Source organism: Myxine glutinosa, chromosome 9 (genome assembly GCF_964187855.1).
Source record: "Myxine glutinosa chromosome 9, kmMyxGlut1.1, whole genome shotgun sequence".
In the NCBI taxonomy this organism is placed as follows: domain Eukaryota; kingdom Metazoa; phylum Chordata; class Myxini; order Myxiniformes; family Myxinidae; genus Myxine; species Myxine glutinosa.
The window spans coordinates 65,579,377-65,594,872 of record NC_136269.1 but is presented as its reverse complement, the minus strand read 5'-3'; the positions used below and the strand labels follow the sequence as shown (position 1 = coordinate 65,594,872).

The 15,496-nt window shown below is 42.0% G+C and overlaps 1 long non-coding RNA gene across 1 annotated transcript in view; it reads left to right on the top strand.

Moving 5' to 3' along the window:
* The window catches only part of LOC137434695 (uncharacterized), a 36,452-nt gene that overhangs the window by 19,833 nt on the left and 1,123 nt on the right, over positions 1-15,496 (top strand). The window contains exon 2 of the long non-coding RNA XR_010985911.2: positions 11,501-11,638. This is a non-coding gene — a long non-coding RNA (uncharacterized LOC137434695). The remainder of the gene's footprint in view (positions 1-11,500; positions 11,639-15,496) is intronic.

Genomic DNA, 15,496 nt, shown 5'->3' with positions numbered 1-15,496 from the left:
TGTCCCTACTCCAATACCGAGGCCAGGACATCCCCGCAGAACCACAAGGAGGGATGACCGACAGCTGCACCAGTTAGTCTGCAATGGCCGTACCAAGTCAGCTAATCGGCTTAGGGCTGCGTGGCAGCAACTGACAAATGTGCCTGTATCCAGAAGGCTAGTCAACCAACGACTGGTTCAAGCACGCTATCGTGCCAGGCATCCCCTGAGAAAGCCATGCCTGACCAGACAACACCACCAGCGCCGATTGCAGTGGGCCAGAGAGCACCGTCAATGGCAGCCAGGACACTGGAATCACGTGATCTTCAGTGACGAGTCTAGATTTCTGGTCTATCGTCAAGATGGCCACGTCCGAGTGTGCAGACAAGTGCATGAAGCATACAACAAAGATTGTATAGTGCCAAGAGTCCAAGCTGGAGGTGGTGGGGTGACCGTTTGGGCTGCTTTTCATGCAGGGGGCAAAACTGACCTGCTTGTTCTGAATGGAAACCTGAACCAGTTCAAGTACAGGGCCATTCTGGAAGAAACATTGCTTCCATTTGCTCATGCAGCCTTTTGAGGAAACTGTCTTCCAAGATGACAATGCATGGCCTCATCGTGCTCGCATGATCCAACACTTTCTTGCTGACCGTGGTGTAGAGCATATGGAGTGGCCTGCCATGTCCCCGGATATGAATCCGATAGAGAACTTGTGGGCAGAATTAACGCGTCAAATCGACCACTTGGACCAGCAGCCGACCTCTGTGCGTGAATTGCAGTAGGCTATTGTCACTGCATGGCAAGCGATTCCTGTCCAAACCTTGGCAAATCTCGTGAACAGCATGCCTCAACGTGTACGTGCTCTCCTGAATGCCCGTGGGTGTTACACGAAGTACTGAACTGTAATTTTACTGTCCGTAATCCCAGTCATAATTTAAGTTTTGTTTTTGTTAAAAAATTTTTTGGCTAATGTGCAAAATAAAGAGGTACTTCTGGAAAACGTACAGAAGTTTAACACAGTACTGTCCATGAATTGAGTTCGATATCAGTTTCCATCACTTTCAAGGATCAATTTATTTGTTTCGAAATGTCAAATGTGGTTTTTGTTTCTTTTAAAGGTCACATTAACAAAATCTAGAATAATTTCAACATAATTCCAATTAACTTTTGGTTCTAAGACATCTTGAAATGTAAGTTCACCCCCCCAAAAAAAAAAAATTCCATATTAAATGCAAAGTCTGTATATATATATATATATATATATATATATATATATATATATATATATATATATATATATATATATATATATATATATATATATATATATATATACATACATACATATATATATATATATATATATATATATATATATATATATATATATATATATATATATATACAGTTCGTATCAAAAAAAAGGTAATCCGAATTCATGGGGTTAATATACAAAGGTTATTTAGTTTGACAATTTGCATGTGTTTTACCAATTATGAGGAGATCCTCAGCTTTCCATTGATGCCTTTCATGCATCATTGCTGTCACACATGACTGAGAACATGTTCATTGAAAATGACAAGTTCAAATCGTATTTTTACAAGTTTGGCTAATCGGTGCAAGACTTTTAAATGGACGCATTAGTTGTCGACTGCCAAGTTGATTACGTAAAATTGTTAAGCTGGTCTGGTAATCGTCGGTTGCATCATCCTTTGTTTAAGATGGGTATTTAAGATGGGCCTACAGTGTATGGGTTTAGAGACAGTCTGAGTCATTGAAAAGATGGTTCAACTTACGACTGAACAGCAGACCTTTGTGGTAACAACCTTTCACCAAACTGGAAGTTTGCAGCGAACTCGTGATGCGTTCAGGGAATGTTTCCCAGAACGGGAGCCTTCAGCAGCCAAAACCATCTGGGAGAATGTGAGAAAATACCGAGAGCATGGCACTAGCCCCAACCGCAACAAGGAGAAGTCTGGTAGGAGGCGCACTGGGCGATCGGAAATGAACATTGCAGCAGTAAGGCAGCAAGTTTTGAAGCATCCTCGGGATACCAGCGCAAGAAGAAATGGGAAGAGATTGCCTTCGGCAACATTCAACCGAATCACAAGACCAGACCTCCACCATCATCCAAATTGGATTCACATCCGGCACCAACTTACGCCAGGGGATTTTGCCAGGAGGCTGGTGCTTGCCAGATAGTTGATAGCACGTTGCGAAGCAGATGTGAATTTCCTGCGGTATCTCGTTATCGGCGACGAAGCTGCTTTCGCCATGGACGGCAAGGTCAATACCCATAATGTTCTTGAATATGCACCGACAGGACAACCCCCTGATATTTAATTTTGACACCAACATTAATTGACAAAAGTGGACTGTTTGGTTGGGACTTTGTGGAAGTGGTCAGGTGATCGGACCATTTTTCTTTCAAAGGAATGTCAATGGCAACAGGTATCTGCAGATGATCAATGATGAAGTTTTACTGCAGCTGGAGGAGAACTTTGAGCGACAGGTTCATGCTGTCTTCAGATATCTCTAGTGGGCCCAAGATGGCGCCGCAGCACATCGTCTTATCGCTGTCCGAGATCGACTGAGGGAACTCTTTGGAGACCGAGTCATCACCCTCAACCATGCAGTGGAATGGCCGCCAAGATCACCTGACCTCACACCATGTGATTATTTCCTTTGGGGACATTTAAAGAACAAGGTGTTCGTAACTCCTCCCCGTGATCTTGACGAATTGCAGGGCCATATTCGACATGAAGTGGATGCTTTGCGCAATGACCCGGCTATGGTGAGACGAGCAGTTCAGGGCATGCTCCGCTGCTGTGAGCTTTGTGTTGAAAGGGGAGGTGGACATGTTTAAGGTGTGGGTGCATAAAGGCCAATCATTCCTGAGAAAAGTTCACATCTGACGTTCATTTTGCACCAATTATCCTGACTTGCATCGATTAGCCAAACTTGTAAAAATGCGATTTGAACTTGTCATTTTCAATGAACATGTACTCGGTCATGTGTGACAGCAATGATTCATGGAAGGTATCAATGGAAAGCTGAGGATGTCCTCTTAATTAGTGAACCACATGTAAATTGTCAAAATAAATAACCTTTGCCTATTCACCCCTTGAATTCGGATAACCTTTATTTTGATACGCACTGTGTATATATATATATATATATATATATATATATATATATATATATATATATATATATACAGGGTATATATATCTATATTATAATAGCCGTAGATGATTCTGTCTGTCTGTCTGTCTGTTGGGCGTCTGTCCGGGGTGTGGCTTACTCGGTTTGCAGAGTAGCTCCACCCATAGCTCCACCCATTCTGGGAGTGGCTTCATATAATTATAAACAAATATCCACCATTTTATTAACTCGCATAGCTTTGAGGCCTGTTTTGTAGGCCCGTGGTGTCTTGTTCTCTCTCCCAGTTTTATTTCAAATCAAATTCGATATATCATTTCATTTTTCACAGTCGCTAACATAGTTTTAGACTCAGTTGAAAAAAAACGGGAAGAAAATCCAATGAAAGTTGCCGTTTATAGAACGAAATGAATTCTCAAACGCCTGTAACTTCAAGGCCATTGAGTCTCTCTCACGCCTTTATCTCCAATCTAACTCACCATATGATTTCATTTTTATCGATGGTTTTAGACTCGGTGTCAGCAATAATTGAGAACATTCCACACACGCGGGAAAATGCAGAGATGTATTTTTAAAAATCGCGTCATGGTGTATCATACACCGCCCAACATGACACCGACGGCAACGTGTCGATACATATTAAAAATTCGATATATCATTTCATTTTTCACAGTCGCTAGCATAGTTTTAGACTCGGTTGAAAAAAAACGGGAAGAAAATCCGATGAAACTTGCCGTTTATAAGACGAAATGAATTCTCAAACGCCTGTAACTTCAAGGCCATTGAGTCTCTCTCACGCCTTTATCTCCAATCTAACTCACCATATGATTTCATTTTTATCGATGGTTTTAGACTCGGTGTCGGCATTAATTGAGAACATTCCACACACGCGGGAAAATGCAGATATATTTTTAAAAATCGCGCCATGATGTATCATACACCGCCCAACATGACACCGACGGCAACGTGTCGATATATATTAAAAATTCGCTTTTGCTTTTCCGTTAAGATATATTACTTTTTCGTTTGATGACAGTCGTCACAAAAACGTCAACAATGATGCCGACATATATTTCTTCGTTTTTATTTCATTCAACATTATTAGCCGGAAGTAAAATATGTTTCAGGAAATTACCGAGAGATATTTCTTCGTTTTTAAAAATTAGTTATGTGCGCATACACTTTAAATAGGTTTATTTGAAATCTTTAATTTTCCACAATATCATTTACTTGCCATTTATCATTTGATGATTACGAGACAAATTCCTCTTGAGGATCGTGACAATTCATGCGCTGCGTGGAAACTTCTATTTCCAAAATGAATGAGACGCTCGATGAAGAACGCAGACTTGAACAGGATGCAGCAAGAAAACGAATGAGACGACCGAACGAGTCCATCGACGAACGTCAATGCAAACTTGCGGGGTCACCCGTGGGAATCCCACGGGCATGGATGTGTGTGACATTTCGACATATTGAGTTAGATGCTGCACATTCATTTTTACAAAATGGTTACTGGCAAGTCATCAGATCCAGAAATGGTGTAAAAAAAAAAAAAACCCACCTTTAGAGGCCATTTTTCCCCGCAAGCGGGGGTTGGCCTTTTTCAGGGAACTGTGGTTGTTGTTGTTTTTCGGTCCCCTTTTTGAAGCAATGTTTTACGGCAGGATGCCCTTCCTGACGCCAACCCTTTTTGCCGCCTTTAACGACAAGCAGGGAATTACCAGTGAACTGGTACTCAATTAGCCGACCTCGGAAGGATGAAGACAGGCTGAGTCAACCCCCCCTGGCGTTAATTCAGCGATTGACCGGGATTCGAACCCAGGATCTACTAGGATCCTAAGCCGGCACCCTAGCCGCTAGTATATATATAATGTGTATGTATATATATATATATATATATATATATATATATATATATATATATATATATATATATATATATATATATATATATATATATATATATATATATATATATATATATATATATATATATATATATATATATATATATATATATATATATATATATATATATATATATATATATATATATATATATATATATATATATATATATATATATATATATATATATATATATATATATATATATATATATATATATATATATATATATATATATATATATATATATATATATATATATATATATATATATATATATATATATATATATATATACTGTATATATCTATACTGTATATAGTCAATACCAAAACATTTACTCGTTTTTTTTTGAAATTTGAATGAAAAATAAGGATTTTTCTTTCAACTTAAATCTTGAACTACAATTCAATTGTTTATATAAAAAAGTAATATCACATATATTTGTAATATACACATGGGAGAGGTAGGTGCATACCGGAAGTTTGGTATGATTTCACAAATGTGTGAGGGAGTATTTCAGTGAAAACACAGGACAAACACCACACAGATATATATATTTTTATAAACAGGAATCAAATTCCTGCGGGGGGCTGTGTGAAAAATACTGACTCAATTCGGGACCCGAACCACGGACCTCCATTGATTACGCGTCAACAGCCCACTGTGCTATTGAGCCAGCCGTAATCTCCTCAGAACTTTCCACACTTTAACACTGCGAGCTTTATAATGGCCGATGTCTTACGTGCCTGCTAGGCAGACCCCGAATGTTAGCGTAAGTATATATATATATGCGTATGTATGTGTGTGTAGGCAGAAATGCATTGAATAATTATATATACTGGTAACGGTACCCGCCCTATGGGCGGGGCTTCAATTGGGAGGCCCAAATTAAAAGGCTAAATATCAGAAATTGAAGGCTTTTTTTCTTTTAAACGATTCATATAAACATCTGTTACATCTCGATCGGTGCAGCCATTTGTGCGGCACCCGGGAAAATAACGTCATGCGGGAGCAAGTATCAGCAGGATGTGGCAGTGTTGGAGTCCACGTTTCTGATCCTCCTTCATGCCGAAGTAGCCCACCACTTCTCCAAGCATTCCGCTCTTCAGATCCGCCATGACAGATTTAAGCTTGATACTGAAGACGCGTGCAGTTAGTCCTCCCGATGTCGTATGTACTCCCGATACGTGTTTCCTTGATTGTAAAACTTCCAAATCAACAGTTAAAAGGATTTTGAGCCGATAGCTGTTACGGCCTCGGCAAGATCGATGGAGACAGCGATCTGTTAGCGTATTCACCGCCCAAATAGCGATGTGGAACTCTCTCATGTGGAGATTAAACCAAACGTGTTCACAATCGCGATGTCATATGTACTCCCGATACGTGTTTCCTTCAGTTCTAATGGGTTAGAATTCTCTCAAGCAGGGATTCAACCCGTGTCCTCATAAAAGGTCTTTGTCCGAGGTCACCGAGTTGGATCGGTGCAGCCGTGCAGCGATCGGTGCAGCCGTTTGTGCGGCACCTGGGAAAACAACATCGTCACAATGAGAACAATGAACGTTATGCGAACGCGAATGTTATGCGGGAGTCCAAACCTGAGAATGCTGGAGACTAAAGCTGAAATTGGGAAAACTAAATAGTCTATTTTACTCCAGGAGATCCCAGGAGTATCCACCCAAAATATCTTTGCGATCGGTTCAGCAGTTTTTACGGTACCTTCGAACAGACAGACAGACAGACGGACATTTGGTGAATTATAGTAAGACATACATATATATATATATATATATATATATGTGTGTGTGTGTGTGTGTGTGTGTGTGTGTGTGTGTGTGTGTGTGTGTGTGTGTGTGTGTGTGTGTGTGTGTGTGTGTGTGTGTGCACTACCGGTCAAAAGTTTTAGAACACCTCAATTTTTCCAGTTTTTATTGAAATTTACACAGTTGAATGTCCAGGGAATAACCTGAAATGGCACAAAGGTAAGCAGTAAACTGCTCGAGGTAAAAAAAAAGAAGTTTAGGTTAGCAAAAACGGGGAAATAATGTAAATTGCCCAGTTATATTGTAAAAAAGGCCTTCTTCAGGGAGCAAGTAATGGGTTAACAACTTAGAGCTGTTCTGCAGCAATGTAAGTAAATTAAGCCTTGAAAGTTGATGCAAACAATTCCTACAGGTGTCCCAACCTTTGCCGATTACTTGATTACAAACCCCCTGTCTGTATAAAAGCAGTATTGGAACAGACTGTTATTACACCCTCTGAAGCATTATTTGGACAATATTGCACTGCAGGAAGTAGTATATTGGAAACTGGAGGAAACTCTGACAGGAAGAGGTCTGGCAGACCCAAAGCCACAACAGAAACAGAAGACAAGTTTCTGAGAGTCAACAGCTTGCGTGATAGGTGGCTCACAGGACAACAGCTTCAAGCACAGCTTACCACTGGTCGAAGTAAGCAAGTCTCAGTTTCAACTGTGAAGAGAAGACTTCGAGCTGCAGGTTTGACAGGTCGAGTGGCAGAAAAAAAGCCATTGGTAGATGGCAAAATAAGAAAAGGAGGCTTGTCTGGGCCATGAAGCACCGCCAGTGGACTACTGAAGACTGGAAGAAGGTCTTATGGACCGATGAATCAAAATTTGAAATCTTTGGTTCATCACGCAGGGTTTTTGCACGCCGTCGAGTAGGCGAAAGGATGGTTCCTCAGTGTGTGACACCAACTGTCAAACATGGAGGAGGAAGCATGATGGTCTGGGGCTCTTTTGCTGGATCCAGAGTCGGTGACTTTCACAGAGTGACTGGCACCCTGAACCAAAAGGGCTACCACAGCATTTTGCAGCGCCATGCAATACCCTCTGGTATACACCGAGTTGGTCAGGGGTTCATCCTACAGCAAGATAATGACCCTAAACACACCTCCAGGCTATGTCAAAACTACCTTCGAGGAAAAGAACAAGACGGTAGGCTTCAAATCATGGAATGACCAGCACAGTCTCCAGACTTAAACCCCATCGAGCTGGTTTGGGATGAACTGGACAGAAGGGTGAAAGCGAAGCAACCTACAAGTGCAACACATTTGTGGGAACTTCTGCAACAGTGTTGGGAAGAACTTCCCGAACAATATTTGATTTCCATTGTAGAAAGAATGCCACGAGTGTGTTCGGCGGTTATATCTGCAAGAGGTGGCTACTTTGCTGAGTCAAAATTTTAAATTAAATTTTGTTAAACAAAATGATTCTGTGATTTCTTTTTTATCTCCAATTGTTTATTTGTTCTATGCTTAATTTCAGAGTATGGCAACATAGAGAGTAACCCAGTTTTAGGACCGGCAGAGAAGATAACTGAGAAGGAAGTTGAGGAAGCGATAAAAGCAATGAAGGGTAGAAAAGCGGGAGGGCCGACGGGAGTTGTGGGAGATATGTTGAAGGCAGCAGGAAGTTGGGGTGTGAAGAGAATGACAGAGATCTGTAATCTGGTGGTGAAAGAAGGCCACATTCCAGTGGCTTGGGAACTGAGTACCCTCGTCCCTCTATACAAGGGGAAAGGTGACCCTCTGGACTGTGGCTCGTACCGAGCGATAAAGTTATTGGAGCATGGAATGAAGGTATTGGAAAGGGTGTTGGAGAGGAGGATAAGGAAGAAAGTGAAGATCGACGAAATGCAGTTTGGATTCATGCCAGGAAGAAGAACGACAGACGCGCTTTTGATTGTGAGGCAGTTGCAGGAGAAGTACATGGAGAAGAGGAAGAAGTTGTTTCTTGGGTTTGTTGGTCTGGAGAAAGCATTCGATAGGGTACCACGCAAAGTATTGACATGGGCATTGAGGAAGTTAGGAGTGGAGGAATGGTTGATCAGAGTAGTGATGGCAATGTACAAAAGAGCGCGCACAGCTGTAAGGACGAAGGACGGGAACAGTGGTGAGTTTGAGGTGAAGGTGGGAGTGCATCAGGGGTCGGTACTAAGTCCACTACTATTTGTAGCTGTGATGGAGGTGCTGGCTCAGAAGGTAAAGGAGGGTTTACCGTGGGAGTTGTTGTATGCAGATGATCTGGTGTTGATTGCCGAAAGTATGGATGGACTGAAGGAAAAGATGAACACGTGGAAGGAATGTATGGAGACAAAAGGTCTGAAGGTGAATATCGGAAGACGAAGGTGATGGCAAGTGGTAAAGCATGTGGTGAGGTGGAAAGAACTGGGAAGTGGCCCTGTGCTGTGTGTAGGAAGGGTGTCGGAGTGAACTCCATTCAATGTACAATGTGCGCTGAGTGGGTTCATCAAAAATGTAGTGGTCTGAGAGGGTCATTAACCAGTGTGGCAGCTACATTCAAATGTAAGGTGTGCACAGAGGGAGCTGCAGATGGAGGAAATGTTGAGTTGGATCTTGGAGACGGCGTGAAGCTGGAAGGTGTGAAAAGATTTTGCTACCTCGGAGACATGCTGAATGGAGAAGGTGGATCAGACTCGGCAACGGTTGCTTGAGTGAGATGTGCATGGAAGAAGTTTCGGGAACTGAGTGGCGTGCTGATGATGTGGGGAGTGTCGTTGAAGCTGAAGGGAAAGGTGTATGCTGCATGTGTGAGAAGTGTTATGATTTATGGGAGCGAGACATGGGTAATGAACGTAGAGCAGCAACGAAGGTTGGAAAGGGTGGAAATGCGAATGGTTCGACGGATGTGCGGAGTATCGTTGAGAGAGAGGAAGACAAATGATGAATTGCGAAAGATGATGGGAATAGAGCCTGTGATTGATGCTGTGAAGAGGAACAGGTTGAGATGGTTTGGTCATGTGTTGAGGAAGGATGAAAGTGACTGGTTGAGAAGAGTGGTGGAAATGAATGTAGAAGGAAGCAGAGGACGGGGAAGACCGAGAAAGACTTGGTTAAAGATGGTGGAAGAAGAAATGCGGGCAAGGGGGTTAACAAGGAGAGATGCAGAAAATAGGGCAAAATGGAGAATATTGTTATGGGCAAGGCTAACCCCCGCTCTAGCAGGGAAAATGGCCTTTTAAAATGCATGTTGTTGTTGTTGTATTGAGACATTAAACTGCATAAATTTCAATAAAAACTGGAAAAATTGAGGTGTTCTAAAACTTTTGACCGCTCGTGTAAAAATGTGTACATATATGTATATATAAAGCTCTTTCTAACCACTGAGTGATTGATGTTGATGTTCAGTACCTGCCCAGTGTTGAGGAAAGCTGAAATTTGGCGTGCCGATGTACATCGAAGCCGTCACACCAAGAAAAAATCCCAAAACCATCGGAAAGTTTCCGAAAATTAAAATTTTTAAGAGCGTCACTGAAATATATATAGAAATATACTGAAATATATAGAGCCTCACAAAGGAACAGTGTTTGAGACAAATTTCTCTGAAATACAATTCAGCAAATGAAAAATGGAGTCAATAAATAAGTAAGTAATTTAAAATTCCTATTCAATGAAATTCGTCTGAATGACCATTCCTCAAAAACACTATTTACCTGGCGCTTCTTCTTCTTTGTTCAATGCAGCACAAGGCTGTGGGTGGCATTATTGGCTGAGGATGTGGCTGTGCTGCTGATGTAATGCCCTCTTCCGGTTTGGGCAGGAATTGATAATTTGATTATGGTGCCGGCGATAGCTCGCCCACTCTTCGCAAAGAACACCGTGGGGTCTTCAACGTCCACCAACCAAAGACAGGCGGGATGCCCGTTTAACATCCATCTGAGGGGCATCACACACACGGATGATTCACCCTGCCTGTGAAACACTGGGATGACCGTTTATAGCTGGGTCAGGATTCAAACCCAAGATAGATAGCTTCGAGGCGAGTTTTGGTACCTCTAGGCCATCCTGTCAGCCCCAAAATGCCACGAAGAACATGAAAACAAACCGCGGGTTTGCACGCACTGATGTCTGTAAGAATTGTTAATGGAGGCTCAAACGGAAATTTGTAGCCACAATGGTAACTGATGCTAACGGGGATGGCCGTGAAAGGGGAAGAAGGTTGTTATTATGGCCTTACCTTCGCAGGCCCCGCCCAGCCAAGCAGCAGCCAGACAGGCAGCCGGGTTCCCACGGTACAAGCGCTTACAACTTCCCCAAAGCACCGCCACCTCCCCTCCACCATTTTCACAATCCTTGTTTGAAAATGAGCCATCTTTTTAATGTGCCCTTCAGGCAACTGATTGTTCCATTCCAATTTTACTATGTGGGTCCTTTTCTCAGACAATGGGAGTGGTGGCAAGACATGAGTATAGGTTTAAAATCACCATGTCATGCTACAAGCATCATCTGCTACCTTGGAATATGTCGGTGATGAGTTAGGTGTAGTTTACAGACCTTCATTTGCATATACACACAAAAACAGACAACTTTGAGTGGACATGTGGACAACAGATATTTGCGTCCGTCTTTGATAAGCACAATTATGCTCATCTCATTGTTCCATTTGGGGATGATTATGTTGTTACAGGTATCTTCATGAAAGAGCTTGCAGGTATAATACACGTAAGACAAGGACATTTGGAGACAAGTGGACAATCAACACACTATATGAGATTTGGACCCGGGATCATGCTCCTATCATGAACCACGTGCCCTGATGAGAATGGTAAACATGCCAACTGACTCGTAATTATTTCATAGCAAACATGCTGTAATTTTGCGATTCCATGTTGTTTGTCTATACATGTCTATACACCCTGTTAACAGTGACGTGACAAAAATGAAACCCCCATTGCTCCCTCCATTGCCCCCCCTTCACATAAAAGTCCCTTTTGTGTTTCTCGCATTCAAATGCCATATTGAAAAGTCATCACTTCATACAATAAGCAGTAAAAACAATTTGATAATGCGTCAACTAAAAGAGATTCATCAAACAGGTATTAGGTGAGATTTACCAACTGGGTATAAATGCATAGAAAGCTGTTGAGGTCAGTATGCACATTCATCATAAATGAAGTCATATGTGAAGAACCATGATGCACTAACTGCAACTGAAAATAACCTCAGATTCCGGTTACGTTTCACCGAAATATTCAATACACCTTACATATCTTCAAGACATCCTGTATTCTTATCCTCAGGAAGCCTTGTTTATGGAACCCGTGATGTGAAAGAACAATGGAATAAAAATGAATGTGCAAAAGTGATATAATGGCATGTGTATTGAAACAACAATGACCACACTGTGGTCATAACCTGCAAGACTACATATATATATATATATATATATATATATATATATATATATATATATATATATATATATATATATATGTGTGTGTGTGTGTGTGTGTGTGCAAATATTGTTGCGGTTCTGAGAAAGTGTACATATTTGATTAATAAAGGTTAAAGGTTTTGCCCCCATAGTTAGTCCACATGCAACACGTAGGCCACCTTAGAACATTAGTTATGTCGTAGTATATGTGAGATAAGGACATTCCCAATAGTGATACCTGCGTTGTGTAAAGAAATAAATAAGAGTAGGCCCCGTTCATTTTGCAGCCCACCGTCCAATCGACCTCATTGTGCACCATCCAGTCTGCGCCCTATTGCCCCTCGCATTAGGATGCTGAAACCAGCCAAATGCCACGAGGTAAGGCCTGGAAAAGGGGCGGAGCACGAGGTCGGGGGTGTGGTCACATCAAGCAGACGTCAAGGGCGGAGCCGGTAAGACCCCAACAACCAACCAGGGCTCCGTGGGCATGGCCTAAGGGGCATGGTGAGAGCGCGTCTGGCAAATTTGAGAGGGTTCGCTGAGCGGCGCTATATAACTGCGCACGCAAAGCCCTTACAGAGGACTGTCCAGGACTTGAGAGTATATGCGCTTTACCAAGAGAACTGTCACGTTTGGCATTGGTGAAAGGACTCGCTGGGGGAACTTTGATTGCAAGAACTCGTTGAGGATTTGGCTTTGGGCTTGCTGGGAGCGCATATAAAGCGCCGGTATTTCTATTACGTACGTGGCCGTGAGCCGTGAAGTAACCGCCAGCCCAGCTTACCGATCCCCCCATATAATTGTCCGCTCCGCGTCAACGACACGCGAGGAACGCCGCCGGTCGCTCAACCCTCTTCGTCCTACCATCTCCTTCGCGGGCGAGTCGGGGACCGGAGCGAGCTGTGGACGCCATTCCTTGGACCATCGCCTGACCACCTACAAACCCCGTGTGAGTGAGTCTGAGAGAGTGACTGAGTGTGAAGCGGGCCCGTGTCCAGGGATAGGTTAAGACTGTTAATAAGGCTGCACTGTGTGTACTTCTCCTTCTTCCTGTGTAAATAATTAATAAATCAATTGTTCTTCCTTTTTCCTTTTGATTCGACCGTTTTAGTGATTTCTCCATTGGGTAAACGTGGCACGATTAGGAACCGCTCAAATCGGGTTAGTTCCTGTTAACGGCCCGAATAATGGCTCGCTATCGCTCGGCGTGTCCACTAAAACCGTGGTTCGGGCGGGGTTATTTCCTTGCTTCCTGGGAGGCGCTGGTAATTAGGTAATAGGAATAATTCGGCCTACTACCCTATTCAGCGCTGACCGGAAGGAACGTCATAGCCCCGGATCGCGTCGGCTAGATAAAAGACACGGGGATTAATCCCCCCTTAGTAAGGGGAAGGCCGACGTTTGAGATTCGCAACAATATATATATATAATGTATTTATAAATATGTACATACATAAATATATATATATATACAGTCGTCGTAAAAAATATCGGCACCCTTGAACCTTTTTCAAATAACACCATTTTCTCAAAAAATAACTTGAAATTGACAAAAGTATTTGTATCCACCATTCTTTATTTCACTGTTAATATTACAGAACCTTTGTTTTTGATTCAGAACTTAATATATCCTTTTAAATCAGAAAATAATAAGAAATGGCATTGACAAAATTATTTCATGCCAAGACTTAATATTTGGTAGCACGGCCTTTGGACAAAATAACTGCAGTCAAGCGCTTCCTATAGCCATGAATGAGCTTCCATCACCTCTCTACTGGCAGTTTGGCCCACTCTTCTTGTGCAAACTGCTCCAGTTCTCCCAGATTTGACCGGTGCCTTCTCTCAACTGCTGTTTTCAGTTCTCCCCACAGGTGTTCAATGGGATTTAGATCTGAAATCATTGCTGGCCACTTCAGAACAGTCCAGCGTTTTGTCTTGAACAATTCTTGAGTGCTTTTTGAAGTGTGTTTGGAGTCATTGTCCTACTGCAAGACCCATGACCTTCGACGGAGACCCAGCTTTCTGACACTGGGTTGAACATTGCGCTCCAAAATGCCTTGGTACTCTCCTGATTTCATGATGCCATGCACACATTCAAGGCACCCAGTGCCAGAGGCACCAGAGCAACCCCAAAACATCACTGAACATCCTCAATGTTTGACTGTAGGGAAGGTGTTCTTTTCTTTGAAGGCTTCATTTTATTTCCTGTAAATATAGAGATGATGTGCTTTACCAAAAAGCGCTAATTTTGTCTCATCTGTCCACAGGACATTCTCCCAGAAGGAATTTGGCTTGTTCAGGTATGTTTTGGCAAACTCCAGTTGGGCTTTCTTACGTCTCTCTCTCAGCAGTGGGGTCTTCCTGGGTCTCCTACCATATAACCCCCTTTCATTGAGTTGGTGATAGATGGTGCGAGTTGAAACTGTCGTACCTTGTGTCTCAAGGTCAGCTTGAATCTGTTTGGCAGTTGATGGAGGTGCTTTCTCCACCATTCGAACAATCCTTCGCTGCAATCTTCGATCAAGTTTTCTCTTGCAGCCACATCCAGGGAGGTTGGCTACAGTGCCAGGGGCCTTAAACTTCCTGATAACATTGCATACCATGGACACAGGAACATCAAGGTCTCTGGAGATGGACTTGTAGCGTTGAGATTGTCCATGATTGGCTACAATCTTGTGTCTGACCTCCACAGACAATTCTCTGGTTTTCTTTATTTTCTCCATGCTCATTGCAGAATGACTCCTTGTGCACACAATGTACCCACAGTGACACAAAACAGCAGAATGACTCCTTTTCTCCATTCAAACTGGTTGAATGAGTGATTTTTATATTGAAGGAACCTACAACTCACCACATTTGAGTTAAATTCCAAAGTAAAGGAGAATCACCTGCTTGAAATCTAATTATTTCTCGCAACTTCTAAAAGGTGCCAATAATATATTCCGGCCCATTTTAGGATTTCTGTGTGGAATAAGCTAACATTTAGTAATTTTCTCAGCTTTTTTGTGTTGTTCCACTGCAAACCAAAGAAATAAATATTTAGATACCAAAATACTTTTTTCAAAATATTTCAATTTCAACAATTTTCTGGAAGAAATGGTGCATTATTTGAAAAAAGTGCAAGAGTGCCAATATTTTTGGCCACGACTGTTTATATATATATATATATATATTATATATATATATATATATATATATATATATATATATATATACTAGCAGAAGTACCCGGCGGGGGAGGGCGGGAGA